At 32.5% G+C, this 14,289-nt stretch overlaps 1 long non-coding RNA gene across 1 annotated transcript in view; it reads right to left on the bottom strand.

The window, feature by feature from the left end:
• LOC126977555 (uncharacterized) overlaps positions 1 to 12,312 on the bottom strand; it is a 68,787-nt gene extending 56,475 nt beyond the window's left edge. Inside the window, exon 1 of the long non-coding RNA XR_007732231.1 lies at positions 12,051 to 12,312. This is a non-coding gene — a long non-coding RNA (uncharacterized LOC126977555). The remainder of the gene's footprint in view (positions 1 to 12,050) is intronic.
• Positions 12,313 to 14,289: the final 1,977 nt, after the last annotated feature.

Genomic DNA, 14,289 nt, shown 5'->3' with positions numbered 1-14,289 from the left:
GACGCCACAAGGTACAATTTTATCATGATTCTTTACAATAATGTTGACTGAAACGATGTTGACAGAGAAGCTATTTAAATGTTTGAACTAGAAAAAATACGATATAACAGAATAATTGTAGTCAAAATATCATGATGAGAGTGGATTGCATCTGCCGCTAGTAAAGGGTAAAGTGAATCTGTATTCAAGATTTAACACTGTCCATGCATAAAAAGGAACTATGGGAACCTTGACGATCCACATAGTCAAGTGCTTAGTGACCTTGCCTACTGAGCTAGAGGTCCCGGGATCGAACCCCGGTGCAAACATTTTTATGATGAATATAGATGTTCGTGTCCGAGTTATGGATGTTTATATCTATTTATGTATATTTAAGTAATTATTTCGTATTAAATATATCATTGTCTTGCACCCATAGCTCAGACTGTGTCTAGCTTGGGGTAAGATACTTTGTGTAAAAAGTGTATCAATACATATTATCATTATTAAGACGTCAGAGTTAGTACAAACCTACGAAGTTGCAGAGTTTTTCTTCAAAATAGTTTTGTAGCTGGTAGTAATTATAAGTTGAATACTAAAAATTTATTTAATTTAAATGCTCACACAAATAACAAATAAAATTTTCATTACAAAGGCCCGCTTTTTATGACCTATAAAATCTAAATGTGATATGAGTTATATAATTTATGTGAGTGTTTTAAATATTTCGGTAATAAATAATATGTTTGAAACGATATCGTTATCATTTCATCTACTTCGCTCGGAGCAAGCACAGTCGTTTCTCTATCTTAATCTGTAGTTCTCATCTCCAAATTTGTAAAGGCCACATATTAATGTATGTACTGCTCCTCACTAATACTATATATTACACTGGGTCATTCAATGATATTTATGTCTAAATTTTGTTATTTATTCTTATTTGTTTGATATGTATAGTATTTTGTATTGATATATTTAACTTAATAATTTAATACGATGGCAAGTGTCTTGATGGAATGATGGCGGTTTGGGTACGGAAAGAGCGCTGGTGTGGGTACGCGACTTGCGTCGCCACTCTGGCTCCTTCTCATGTCCAAGTTACGTCAGTTGGTGCTGGGGCTGCTGCTTCGACTGCCGAAGACAGCAAGCGTCGCAAATATATTGATTTCAGTTAGTCTTACATCTTTATGTGGTTTGGTTTCGACACGCTTGGCCCGTGGGGCCCAGCGTCGCGCGCTTGGATAGGGCTACTGAAAACCCAAGCTCTGGCAGCTATTTCGGTGAACGAATCAACCTCAACATTCTTGGTTTACTTCTCCGTAATTATAGTTTTAATTTTATAATACCTAATTTAATTAAAGTGATTACCGCCGCCCATCAAATGCCACGACGAAAATTATTAATGAAGAATTCCTACCAGAAACGTCAGCTTTAGCAGCAAAATGACACAGTATGAATTCCAGCCAATATTTGGTACCTATTTAAAAAAGGTTATCAATCTGAATTTATCTTTTGTACCGCATACAAAAATAAAAAGGAAAGTGACGACTTACCACTAAGACTACTATAAACGTTCAATTATTTTACGATAGTATTATCAACATCACATTAATAGCGATACCAGAAAACATTATTTCAGACATGAAAAAAATGGAATCTACTTAAATGTTATTCCAAATTACATGTTATGTTATTACATGTTATTAAATACAATATGAATGAAAAAGTTTTTATATTGGCACCACGGACGAGTAAAACAAGAAGGTCTCCGCGCCGTGGTATTAGCAAGGGTAGGGTATATTAGCAAGCTATGTAGACAATTTTTTCTCCCATAAATAATCATATATGGCCACAAATAAGTATATAGTATTGTTTTTACACTATATCACAACGCACAACGGCATTTTTAAAATATTTTATTGATACGCAAACTGATCTGTCACAGACCAACACTCATAATGGCTGCCTATCGGCCTGTAGTAGTGTAAGTGTGTGCGTGGGGCTATGTATTTACACGTTAAACGGCTTGCTTTGGTGCTACACTGTTATGTAAGGTGACACGGAGTCCTTATTTTTTTACTAATCTGTGATTGGCACATATAAATTGACAATTAATATAATTAATCTTAAAGACCTTTCTAGTAATCTAATTGAAAGTCAAGCCAAGTAAAGTAGCTTCTCGTTTTAGTAATGTACTGAAATGTTTCGTATAGGTACATGTTTAAGTCTGACCTCACCGTTTGACTGCACATTATGAAAATGAATCTAAAAATTATTCGTCTCGTTTTAAAGCGTCTGTGCATTTTTTACAATCTGAGTAATGTACTTGAGTGCAGAATATTTCAAATTTCCTTGAATTTTTATCAGAGGTCTCCGTCTATGTCCAAGAGTCTTCAGTAAATACGATACCAGATGTTAGATGTGCGGAGGATTTTCGACTTGGAAACTGCGCAGACTCAAGTCTTTTAGGATTACATTCGTGTGATTGTATTTTCAAGTTAATGGTATGCGAATTCATCCCCAGTGAATAAAAATGCGATGCAGTCATATTGATTCATGTGTCTGTTGCACGAATAATGTGATCTATTCGCGAATATATACCTTAATATTATACGAGTACAGAGACATTTCATTTATTACTTGTTTTATCTTCTGTGTCTTTTTTAAATATATTTAAATATCAATAATAATAGTAATTTACTGTAATTTTTTACCTAATCAAGAATTCGTCAGATAATTGCACTTATACTGTTCAGTCATTCTTTTAACAATACCATGCCTGAAAATTATTAAGAAGTTTTCATATTCATCGGAAAACAAACCTGAAAATGTAAACTTATGTAACGATTATATAGTGTAAAGTATTTACTTAATTTATAATCACCTAGACAAAATATAACAACCTAGAATAAATGACAATGAACATGGGGAGTGTTCCAAAGAGCTGTTTCAACTGATTCCTGCCGCCGAATTCCACCTTCGCACGACACGCCACAAATGAAGATATCACCCCCACCTATGGCGTTGCTGTGGTATGAGCTTCCTTGTGCGGTGTTTTCTGGACGTTACGACAAGGGTATCTTCAAAACGCGTACACCTTTTTAAAAGGCCGGGAACGCTCCTGTGATTCATGTGATGTTGCGAGAGAAAGTGAGCGGCGGTGATTACTTAGCATCACGTAATTCATACGCCCGTTATTGTTCTCTTCTTCCATAAAAAAAGAAAACATAAAGTATTTTTGAATCATCGAAAAATTGACAGAGACACAACGGAACTCTGCCCCACGATGAACTATTTAAAAATTTCTGTGTCTGAAGTCAATCCAAATAGGAAGAATCATTGATTTGTAGAACTGATAGATAGTATTTCTTTAAAATCAAATTTATTAGGTTATTTCCAAATGCTATGACTTCTCTATAAGTCATCTCCTGAGGATGCCTCGTGGCCTAAAAAAAATCTTAGCGGTATTAACTCTCAAAATAACTTATAACATTTGGATAATTATGGATTTCCGAAAAATAATGCCCAATTCTATAGATTTTAATTTATTTCCAAAATATTCTGTATTAACAGATTTGTGAACAATTCTAGTCAGTAATAAAGATGGTAAAGTGCTCGTATTTTCGCACTAATTATCACAAAAGTAATCCGCATAAAACTATTTCATCCTTTACAAGCAATAACTGTAAAGCTCCTCGCGATAATATCATCTGGAATAGGTAAATTGTACTTAGTATCGGGAGTGATACAATCACCGGCATTGTGCCTACTAGCTGCACTGAATCGGTCCTAATTCCATGTACTGAAACGGTTCTAACTATGTTTATCTGATCTTGCTATGATCTTACTTTCTCTAAGTGATATTAAATTAAGTTTAGCGCGGGTTCTATTGAATTAAATTATTTCAAGCGTTTGAAAGATTTGTTATAAAATAGTTTATCATTAATAAATATTTGAAATATTATTTAATTGAGGATAGAGATAAATTAAAGAGATTTGTTACTTATGGTTTCGAAAATTGCGTGTTGGTTACCATAATATGTATGGGCTTTAGTGATCAAAACATGCCAAAATGCTTCATTCCACCAAGTTAACGAACTCTAGAAAATATTAAAAAATTGAAAGCCATCTTATCTATTTTGGTAACCGTACTTCAAGCAAAGCCTTATTTAATTTAACCCAAACAGAGTTCAAAAACACAATTTTGCGTATTTGCTTGTGGTTTTAGATGAATTATTGTGTTATTTTTAATTAAATTTCTACTATTATGGAAAGTAATAAATGCTACATTGTTAGAGTTTTGTAACCGTCACCAACGAATTTTTGACCAAGGCTCCGTGGTCGGTCTGTTCATCCGTCTGTCTGTCTCTCATAAGCCGTACTAGCATGGTAAATATCCGAAAATGTAAACGAATGTGTATTATACAATTGCCAATTTACTAGTTAATTCAATATCAAATTCAAATGCTTTTATTCAAATTATCGTCTCAAAACCTACCAGTAAAAATTTAACACATTCCATTTTTAATAGGTACATACATTCCGTCCTGTGTACGACGGTACGGAATCCTTTGTGAGTCAATACAACTTGCACTTGACTAGTTTTTTTTATGAAAATAAGGGACATGACGAGCAGTACGTTCAGCTGATGGTTATTGATACGCCCTGCCATTCTTGAAAAACCCAAAAATTCTGAGTGGCACTACAATTGCGCTCGTCACCCTGAGACATAAGATGTTAAGTCTCATTTGCCCAGTAATTTCACTAGCTACGGCGCCCTTCAGAACGAAACACAGTATTGTTAACACATTACTGCTTCACGACAGAAATAGGCGCCGTTGTGTTACCCATAATCTAGCCGGCATCCTGTGCAAAGGAGCCTCACACTGGTAAATATAACTCAATGAAACACCATAATCGAATGCTGTAACTCCATATCAACAATGAGAGAGTACAGATCCAATTAAGCATGCTATATTTATTACCTTCAAATACTTGTACTAAGGAGTACACCTGTAGCCCGGTCATCAATCTTGTTTAGAGTTGGACTCTTAGTCTATTGTTAGTAAAAGATATTGAGTTATTGAATTCTGAGATGTAATAGAACCGATCGCAATTTATCATGAATGAATATCTAATTGTAATGTTGTCTTATAACTAGATTCAGGTGAAATTAATGCACAGCCTTTACTGTTTCCATGTTTTAAGTAATTTGAATGGGCCTGTGGCAATATCAGTGGATATTGTTTGAGTATTAAGTATAGGATTGTTTTATAGCATTGTTTTTTAATCATTCATTTCTTTTATAGTATCTTTATTGGCATGAATTTGGCCAAAAAAAGTGTTCACGTACCCTTTACCACTTAGATAAATTATACGACAATCGGTAAAAACAGGCCAGGAATATTAGTTTAGTATGCGTGTCAAGCTCTTACACCCACGATTTGTATGACACTTTGTGTTAGTAATTGTGTTTTAATTATATAATATTTTTTTAAATAAAATATTATTTGGAAGTAATTTTCATCAGTCACCGTGATTTTGTTTTATAATAGCGCTATATAAGAAACATATTTTAAAACCAATATCCTAAATTTAGTTTTGAATATACGCTTTTATGATAATAAAATGATTTGCTTAGCAGCTAAATATATTGATATACACTTCAAGTGCTATTTATAATCAATATATTATTTTGACTTTAATACTTATAATTTTTTAGTGAACGAAGCGGTAGGGCGTTAATAAGAGCAAATAAATGTAAAGATTTATTTTTATACACAAGTTTATGGTTACAAAAGTTGACAGACAAACTTAAGTGGCGTGTAGCAACAACTATAAGCGCCGAAGCTGGATGGTTAGTATTTAAATCTATGTATAATTAGATGTCTGTTACACTTATATGCAAATGTTTGCAAGATTGTTTCGCCATAACACGTCCCACCTATTTGGGATAATGCCGTTTAATTTGAGACATGTTGTAGTCACAATTATTAGCACTTATGAACACACATTTTAAGCTTACTTACGCTGCTAAAGAGCCTATGGGCCTGATGAGAAAGCTCATAGTCACTCTGAGATGGCTCTGCTAAGCAATGCAGAGGGCTATGCTAAGTTTCCCTGCGAGATAGAATCAGAAATGAGGAGATCCGTAGAAGAACCAAAGTCACCGACATAGCACAGATGATTGTGAAACTGAAGTGGCAGTGGGCAAGGCACATAGCTCGATGGACAGATTGCTATTGGGGCAATAAAGTTCACGAATGGCGACCACGTACTAGAAGATGCAGTGTTTGCAGGTTCCCCATAAGATTGACCTATGGTTTTGTCAAGATCACCGGAATAGATTGGATGAGGGCAGCGCATGACGGATCATCGTGGAGATCTTTGGGGAGGCCTTTCTTCAGCAGTGGACATCTTCCGGCTAAAACAATGATGATTGTAAGCCTTGCTAGTTTTGTTTACAACAAAGTAGGTCTGATTACTTGTAACACTTGAGGAAGGCTCTATTAAACAAGATACCACCGATATCGACAAGCAGTTGAGTGTAAGCAGTCTCTGTATCTAGTGAAATAACGGGGCTACAAAGTCTTAGCATCTCATGTCTCTAGCTGACGAGTGAAGCGAGGTGCCGTTCAGAGTTTTGACTCTTTGAGAATCGTTCAATCAGCACCTCATTGTTAACGCAGTTCATGTAAAAAACACTAACTGAATACCTTATTTTTAGAAGCAGAATGCTGAAGCTACGGATGAATGAAGGAAATCTTGAAAACACCACTTGAGGCAATTCTATTCATAGTTCGACGTAGAAAGATTTTTTTTCGAACAGAAGGACAAATGAGCGTACGGATCTTAAGTGATCACCACCGCCCACATATCCTGCAACACCAGAGGATTCACAGGAGCGTTGCTGGCCTTTAGGAAAGGTGTTTGCGCTTTTTTTGAAGGTACCCATAGCGTATTGTGCTGGACACACGTTATTGATACTTGGTTGTACTTGGAAGAAAGTTTCATGAATACCGCACTGTGGAGAAACGCCATACATCCAGATGGTGGGGATGATATCCTAATTTGTGACGTGTCGTGCGAAGGTAGAATTCGAAGGTGATAAATGCGATAGAAAATACACAATGACGTCCCTCCGCAACGCTAAGTGATCTACCCATTCACAGAGCAGTGGATACCCGACATTTTGAGCAGCTCTGCGTTAGACAGTAGTTGGAAAGTAGGCACAAGTCATTGTGAACGATGATTCGATGCACCCTCGAAATTTATTTACGACGATTGGAGCCCCAGCTGTTCGCATAGCTTAGAATATGAAAAGTTCCCAGTACGTATAACACTAACAAACACTAATCAGTTATCAAGACTAAAGCTTTCTTCACAATGCATACAAACATTAATTTTAAGTTTAATTTTATGGACCGACATCGCTTGCTGCAATACTTAATCATTACGTAATGCGCAATAAATTCCCTCCTTGCATACTGCTTGTCTTAAACAAGTTCTAATTAAAAATACGTAAATCTTGTTTAATTAAAACAGCACTAATACGTAAACATTCGCGGCAATACGATGTAATCCTACGCAGTGACGAAGCCTTAGGTCTTCTTATGTTCACTACATTAGTCTTACCGATTGAAATCAGAGACAAAATTTAGTTAAAGCACCTAAAAGTCATCGGCTCACTAAGTCGGGAAGTTCCAACTTGATTGAAGATTTTGGATTGTGAAAACCTTTACAGCATTAAGTTATTCCTAAAACTACATCGTATTCTAACTTGTGACTTGTAACTTAAATTTTCTTACAATACGTCATTTTATAAAAATACTACAGTAATAAAGTGATTGATTAAATAAAGCTGAAATGTATAAAAATATCTGCATGAATGTAACTTGAATTAGTCAAAGTTATGGCCGAAATAATTTTGTGTTTATTTAGTCCTTTTTTATAGAATTCTTTTAATAGGTAATAGATTTGTTTCCGAGCGTAGCTCATACAATTAGTAATGTTAAGATCCTAAACAACACATAAAATAACGTCAAGATATAAAAGAAAGACAATAAAACGACTCTCTGTTTGAAAACATGTATGTACAGAGTAAGATTATCAATAATATTTTTTTTTGCCTTTCGTGTTTTCTGATGCTCCTGATCACCTCCGTCTACGAATAACACCAACGTCTACGGTCTATCAGAAGGTTTGATATGATAAATTTGTTTTTTCTTTTTAAATAAAAAATACAGGGACACAAAAGTTTTGGGTGTTGATAGCTGGTACCAGTGGTACTTAATAAAATACCTGTATTACTGGTCATCAGGGTTCCGCTTTTACACAGTGACTCAAAAGCTAAATTAGTGACACAAATTAAAAAAAAAATACGAAGATTTTGTCAATGGTAAACTCTTCGTTGCATATAGCTTGTGCTAGATAGTAACTACTGTTTACTGAGCTCTATTATAATCAAATAAAACTATCATTATCATTCATAATTGATAGTTTCAGTATAAAATTCTGTATAACATTTTTTACCAGCACTCAATGATATAGAAGTGACCAATAAAAACCATGACAGCAAATTTTAAAGCAAAATACATAAATAAAAGTTTGAGAACTACAATTGAGTTATTATTGAGGCGATGGTCGCGGTAATAAATTGTGTTCAATAAAAACAGTCAAAACTTTCAAATCCGCAGTTATTGAAGATATAAAAGTTAATTCTAGTAACTATAACTTACTTGCAACTCAACTTATACAGTAAGTATTTATTTAAAAGCGAAAGATTTAGTTTATTTTATAAAAAAAACATTTAAAAGAATGTGTGTTGCTAAAAAATAAATTTTACATGAATATCTAATAATAAGCTTTTCAATAGTATATCCTGTCATTGGCAAGTTATATGGGATTCGTAAGAAAAGCTTTATATTTTTTAAATAATCTTTACCATCAGTATTTATTTGGAAAATGCTTTCATCGTCAACCCTATGCTAAATAAATTAAAATCCTCCTTTAAAAAGGCATAAGTTATTTTTATAATAAATATAATGGCAACACTACTGGTCTGTGTAATAAAATGACGGGTTGAAAATTCCGTTATGTCGTTGTGTGAGGGGTTCTTTAAAATGCAGTTTTTCTCAGAGAAAAACGTTTAGTAAGATAAATAAAGTTCTAAAATTAAACTTACTAGCTAACTATCAAAAAAGTAAAAAACTGCTATTTGAATGGCTGAAACACTTGGACTACACTGATACTGAAAACTTACATAATATTATAAGGTAAAAATTTTCTACAACACATACACCAAGTCCACACACACGCATACATACACATTACCATCACCCACACTAACACCAATTACTTTCTTTATATAATTAAGTTTTATTTATTTAATTAAAATTTATTATAATATATTTTTGTATATCATTTCTATCATTAAAACCATGTGCTTTAGAGGCTCGGTGAATTGTAGCACAGATATTAATTACCTATCGTTTTTTTCGAAAATAAAAATATTTTGAATTGAATTTTTGAATTGACTATTCTTTCGTCATAAGTATATCACATAACACAATATTTCTATTGTTGCTACAATATTCGTCAAATTTGAAAGGCATACGCATAATACGAAAAGTGCCCAGTGAAGCGTAGAATACCCCCTGCGGTAAAGTTACTGACAAAATCGAAATTAAATGATCTGCACTGAGTTACCTAATGCTACGCACAGTGAAAGCAAAATTATTTATTTTATTTTTTAATAACAAAGATGACACAGCGATTCTTCTGTTTTCTTTTTTTTTTAATCATGAAGAATGCAATGTTCATGCGGCCAGTGAGAAATGATTGAAAATAAGATTGGCTGGCGCTAAATGATAACGTTGTTTGATAAAAAGTTGGCAGACTTAAATTGGTCCAAATGAGATGGTTGATAAGAATACTCCTATTAGACCCGTAATGATAGTTACGTAATACAAGTTAATTCGCTTTCTATTGAATGTCGACGTTGCAACTTTAAAAATTGACCGACCGATTCTATGAAACTTTATTATTATACAACTATATATATAGATATATGAATAGATAAGCCTAATACTGAAATCAAATCAAATCAAAATATTGTTTTATATAAAATAAATAAGTTTTATACATAAGAAAACAGATAATAAAAATACAGATAGTACATCTATTATTATAACTATTTATTTCTATGTTAAAACTAATTCTCACACTTAGTGTAATTAAAAAATTCGTGTAAATCGTAGAAGCATTTTGAAACGAGAACATTTTTAAGATCTCTTTTAAATACTTGATTGGTATTCTTCTTCTCTCTTAAGCTTTGTGCTGGCGTAATAAAATATAATAAACATTCGATAATCAAAATATTTAACCATGAAATTGCTATTTTTTTAATTTAGTTATTAACTCATCTGTTATTGTAATATACTTATTGATTTCAAAGAGTGACCGTTGAGTTTCTTGTATGTTCTTCTTACGGGATTTACTTTTACCGATGAAATGGTTAATTTAGCATTTTAAAAGAAATATTTGTAGTGATTTTTCAGAAGCCTTATTCATTAATGTTTATTTAACTTTGACTTTGATTCTCCTGAATATAAGCTTTCCGATTCATCTGTATTGTTAAAAATATTACTGATAATTCCAATGTATTTTCGTAAAATAATACGAACGTCATAATTACGAATTATTACGATTAAATATTTTATTTTACTATATTTATTTGACTTTGACTTATATTCCGTTCGACACGAATTGGTCACTTATTAATATAATATATTTTATTTAAGAAAATCATCAAACAGAATATTTTGTTTCAATCAATTTGCCTTCGTTTCACTTTTAATTTAATGTTTAAGTATTTAAAACAATTGAAAACATTTTTGTTTATGTTTGAGCATAAAATTTTCTAAAAATCTTCAGTAGTAAATTTTCATATAAGTCTCTTTTTAATTAGTTAATTATATTAATAAAATATTTTTGTACTACCTTAAATGTACTGTCTTGAAATTATATTCAATGAAATACACTAATAGATATGCTTTGGTTCAAAAATAATAAATAAATTGATTGCTACAAAATTCTAGGTAAACGTATAAAAAGTAAAAAGGCTCGCGTCGTCTCGAACGCAAGGCTTTCTGGTTTACTGGGTCGAATAATCTTGTTTAGGTTATTTTTTTTTATATTATTCTCCGCGTGAACAATGAAAATCGTAGTGAAACTTTGTTCACTTATATTTAAAGTCACGAGTTATTTATGTTTCCGTTTTATGTTGTATTTTCTGTTGCAATGACTTTGCGGAAAATACACGCAGTCGTTAAATGCAAGCTGTTAATAAAAATATTTTTAGTTATGTTTCCTTATTACAATTTATAAAATTGAATCCATTTATCATGTTGAAATTCTAGAAAAACATAAAATATCAAACAATAATATGATATTGGAGGAAATAGTACGTTTACTCAATGCATCAATAAATTTTAAGAGAATTGTTCTTATACGCTGTATCGACATCTTTTTATGAATGTAGTTTTTGAAATATTCTTGTGTATAGATTTATTTATTATTTATTTTTTTATTAAGTGCGCTGTTTATTTGAACAATTCACGTTAATTTGTTTATTCGTAAGGCGCTTAAGAATGTTTATTGTAAGTATCGGTACAATAATTTTATATAAATCTTGTTTATATCTCATAATGAGCTAGATAAAATTCACAAAGTTAAAACAGTTTTAAATTAAATTCGGATTTTGTTGTAAATAAAGTATAAGAAGTGTCATTATGTATATTTATTTAATTAGTTTGATATTAAAAAAACAGAAGCTGTGAAGATATGCATTAAAATCGTTTTAGCTAGACAGGTTTACGATCCCGCGAAAAATAATGAGTAAATTATACTTTTATTATGTAAAACTGCTGTCAATGCGGTGATCGGCATGTGAATTATGTGTATTTTAATCACTGGGGATAAATAAACAATTAACTAATATAACGATTGAAATTATGATACACTTTAGTAAATAAATGACAGTAGAATAAAAAATAAATAATAAAAAATACCTTTAGTACGGATGATTGTGAATTATCCTTTTTTGAATGTATAAAAATCACACAAATAAAGTACGAAAGAATCCGATAATTATATAGGTATAGTTATAACACAACTGTTTTCACTTTCGCTATCACGTTGAAACTTTATCAATCACAATATCCGAGTCAGTAGCACTCTAGAATCCACTGGGGGTGAAGGAGCGAGCGAGCTTAAAGCTATGCGCGTGCGCAGGCCGGCATTGCATCGCGTTATCAGCGCGAGCGGCGCGCCGCGCGACAACAACAGAACTTGAGAACCGATCTCAATAATAACAAGAAAAGAAAACGGTCCAGTTTCAGCAAGCCTTCCGGATGGCTCGGACGGGGCGCGGTCGGCTGTCTCGCTCGCGCCAACTATGTCGTTTCGCTCTCTCACTCTAACGGTACTCGTTTGAACGATAGCGCTAGTCGCAATCGCGACACCGCCCTGTGCGCCTGTCAGACAACAAAAAATTGTATTCTCATGCCACTTGCGTCCTTAACAATTTCATCTAAAACCAACACTCATGATTTCCAATTATTATCGGTACTATGACACAAATTCCGTTCAGTTTGCACGATGTTATTCATAAAATAGAGCAATTTTTATGCCGTTATATAATCGCTTACAAAATCCTTATCAATTACTTTCTGCACGCAGTCCCTTCGTTGATGTCTTTTGTATCGCGGCTGGTTTCACAACGGCCTACGTTACAGATAATATCCGTCAAGTAGCCACTTATAATTAAATCCTGTCCGAGTTAATCGTGAGGTGACGGTTACGAAATTGTTATATATTCTGACAACGGTCGAGGCTGTAGCTCGCGTCGCAGGCTACACCTTACAGATTTTATTACAAACATTACATACAATATGTTCGCGATTGTAACACAGTATACCAAAGCTTTTTGTGATTCAAAACAGTCATCAATCAAAGCGTAAGGGTAACTTTACAATTACTATATGTAGGCGATCACAGTTTCTCTTGCTGCCTAAGCATAGGAATCACATGAGTACTGCCAGACTTAAGGTAGATACACTGTTATTTCGTAGGTAGCTATCACCAATCTTTAGTTTTAGGTACGTCGATGACATTTCTTTGAAAATAACACGGGAGTGGAAAGCCGCATAGAGAAGTCAGCTTTAAAATTGGACTAATATAATAAGTAATGAGTTTTCTTATCTTTTTAAAAAAGTCTTTAAGATTTTCAATGTTGAAATTTTTTCAACATTATCTATACTCTTTTTCAAAAGCGTAGACACAGATTTTATAACGTATTTTAATATAAAGTACTTTAGACACGTTCTTACGAAATATGTTATTAAATCAAATTTTCTATTAATATATTTATCATCGATTGAGCAGTTTTGTTATGAGCATCAATTAACAAATAAAACTAACATAACTTAAGGCAATATTGTGTTAGGTATTTGATAAATAAATATTCTTCAATAGCGTTTTAGAACGTGCTATTAAAATGAGAAGGGTTTACGTAAGGTTTTTGGTGTTTGTATATTCCCCATTTGTGAAGTGACATAATTGATTCTTTATTTAATAACCTATTTATATAAAGTATTTTCTTTGATTGATCTAAGTAACATTTAAATAAAGTAAAAATTAATTTAAATAATTTATTAGGGGGACTGTAATTAAATAAACATAATGTAAAAATAAATGACTCTCACGTAAATATCTCAGGTAAAACTACAGTTACAGGCGTTTTCCTTTATCCTTTAAATAGTATTTTATTAAACCTATTATATATTTGCCAATTCTTATGATAACATTCAATCCCCGATTATCATATATAGTACTCTTGACAAGATATAAATTACACACCTTATTTAAATATAATATATATTTTTAGTATGTTTTTTTTTGTTGTCATTCAAAAACACAATTGAATAAAATCTCAAATTAATATAAAGTGAGGCATCCATGTAATTTAACTATTACAACTGAGTTACATAAATATAACTCACTTGTATCTGTAAAATAATAATAATAATATTGACACTAACTTAAAGTCAAAGTCGAAGTCAAATAAACTTTATTCAATTAGGCTTATACTAAGCGCTGTTGAATCATCATTATAAATAGTTCTTTTAAATTACTTACATACTTTTACAGAAACTTATCTTGCCCCAAACTAGGCATAGCCTGTACTATGGGTGCAAGACAACGATATATTTAATGCAATATATTTGCTTAAACATACATAAACATCCA

This window comes from Leptidea sinapis, chromosome 45 (assembly GCF_905404315.1).
Source record: "Leptidea sinapis chromosome 45, ilLepSina1.1, whole genome shotgun sequence".
Classification (NCBI taxonomy): Eukaryota; Metazoa; Arthropoda; class Insecta; order Lepidoptera; family Pieridae; genus Leptidea; species Leptidea sinapis.
The sequence above is the reverse complement of the archived record's forward strand: the minus strand, read 5'-3'. Positions and strand labels throughout refer to the sequence as shown.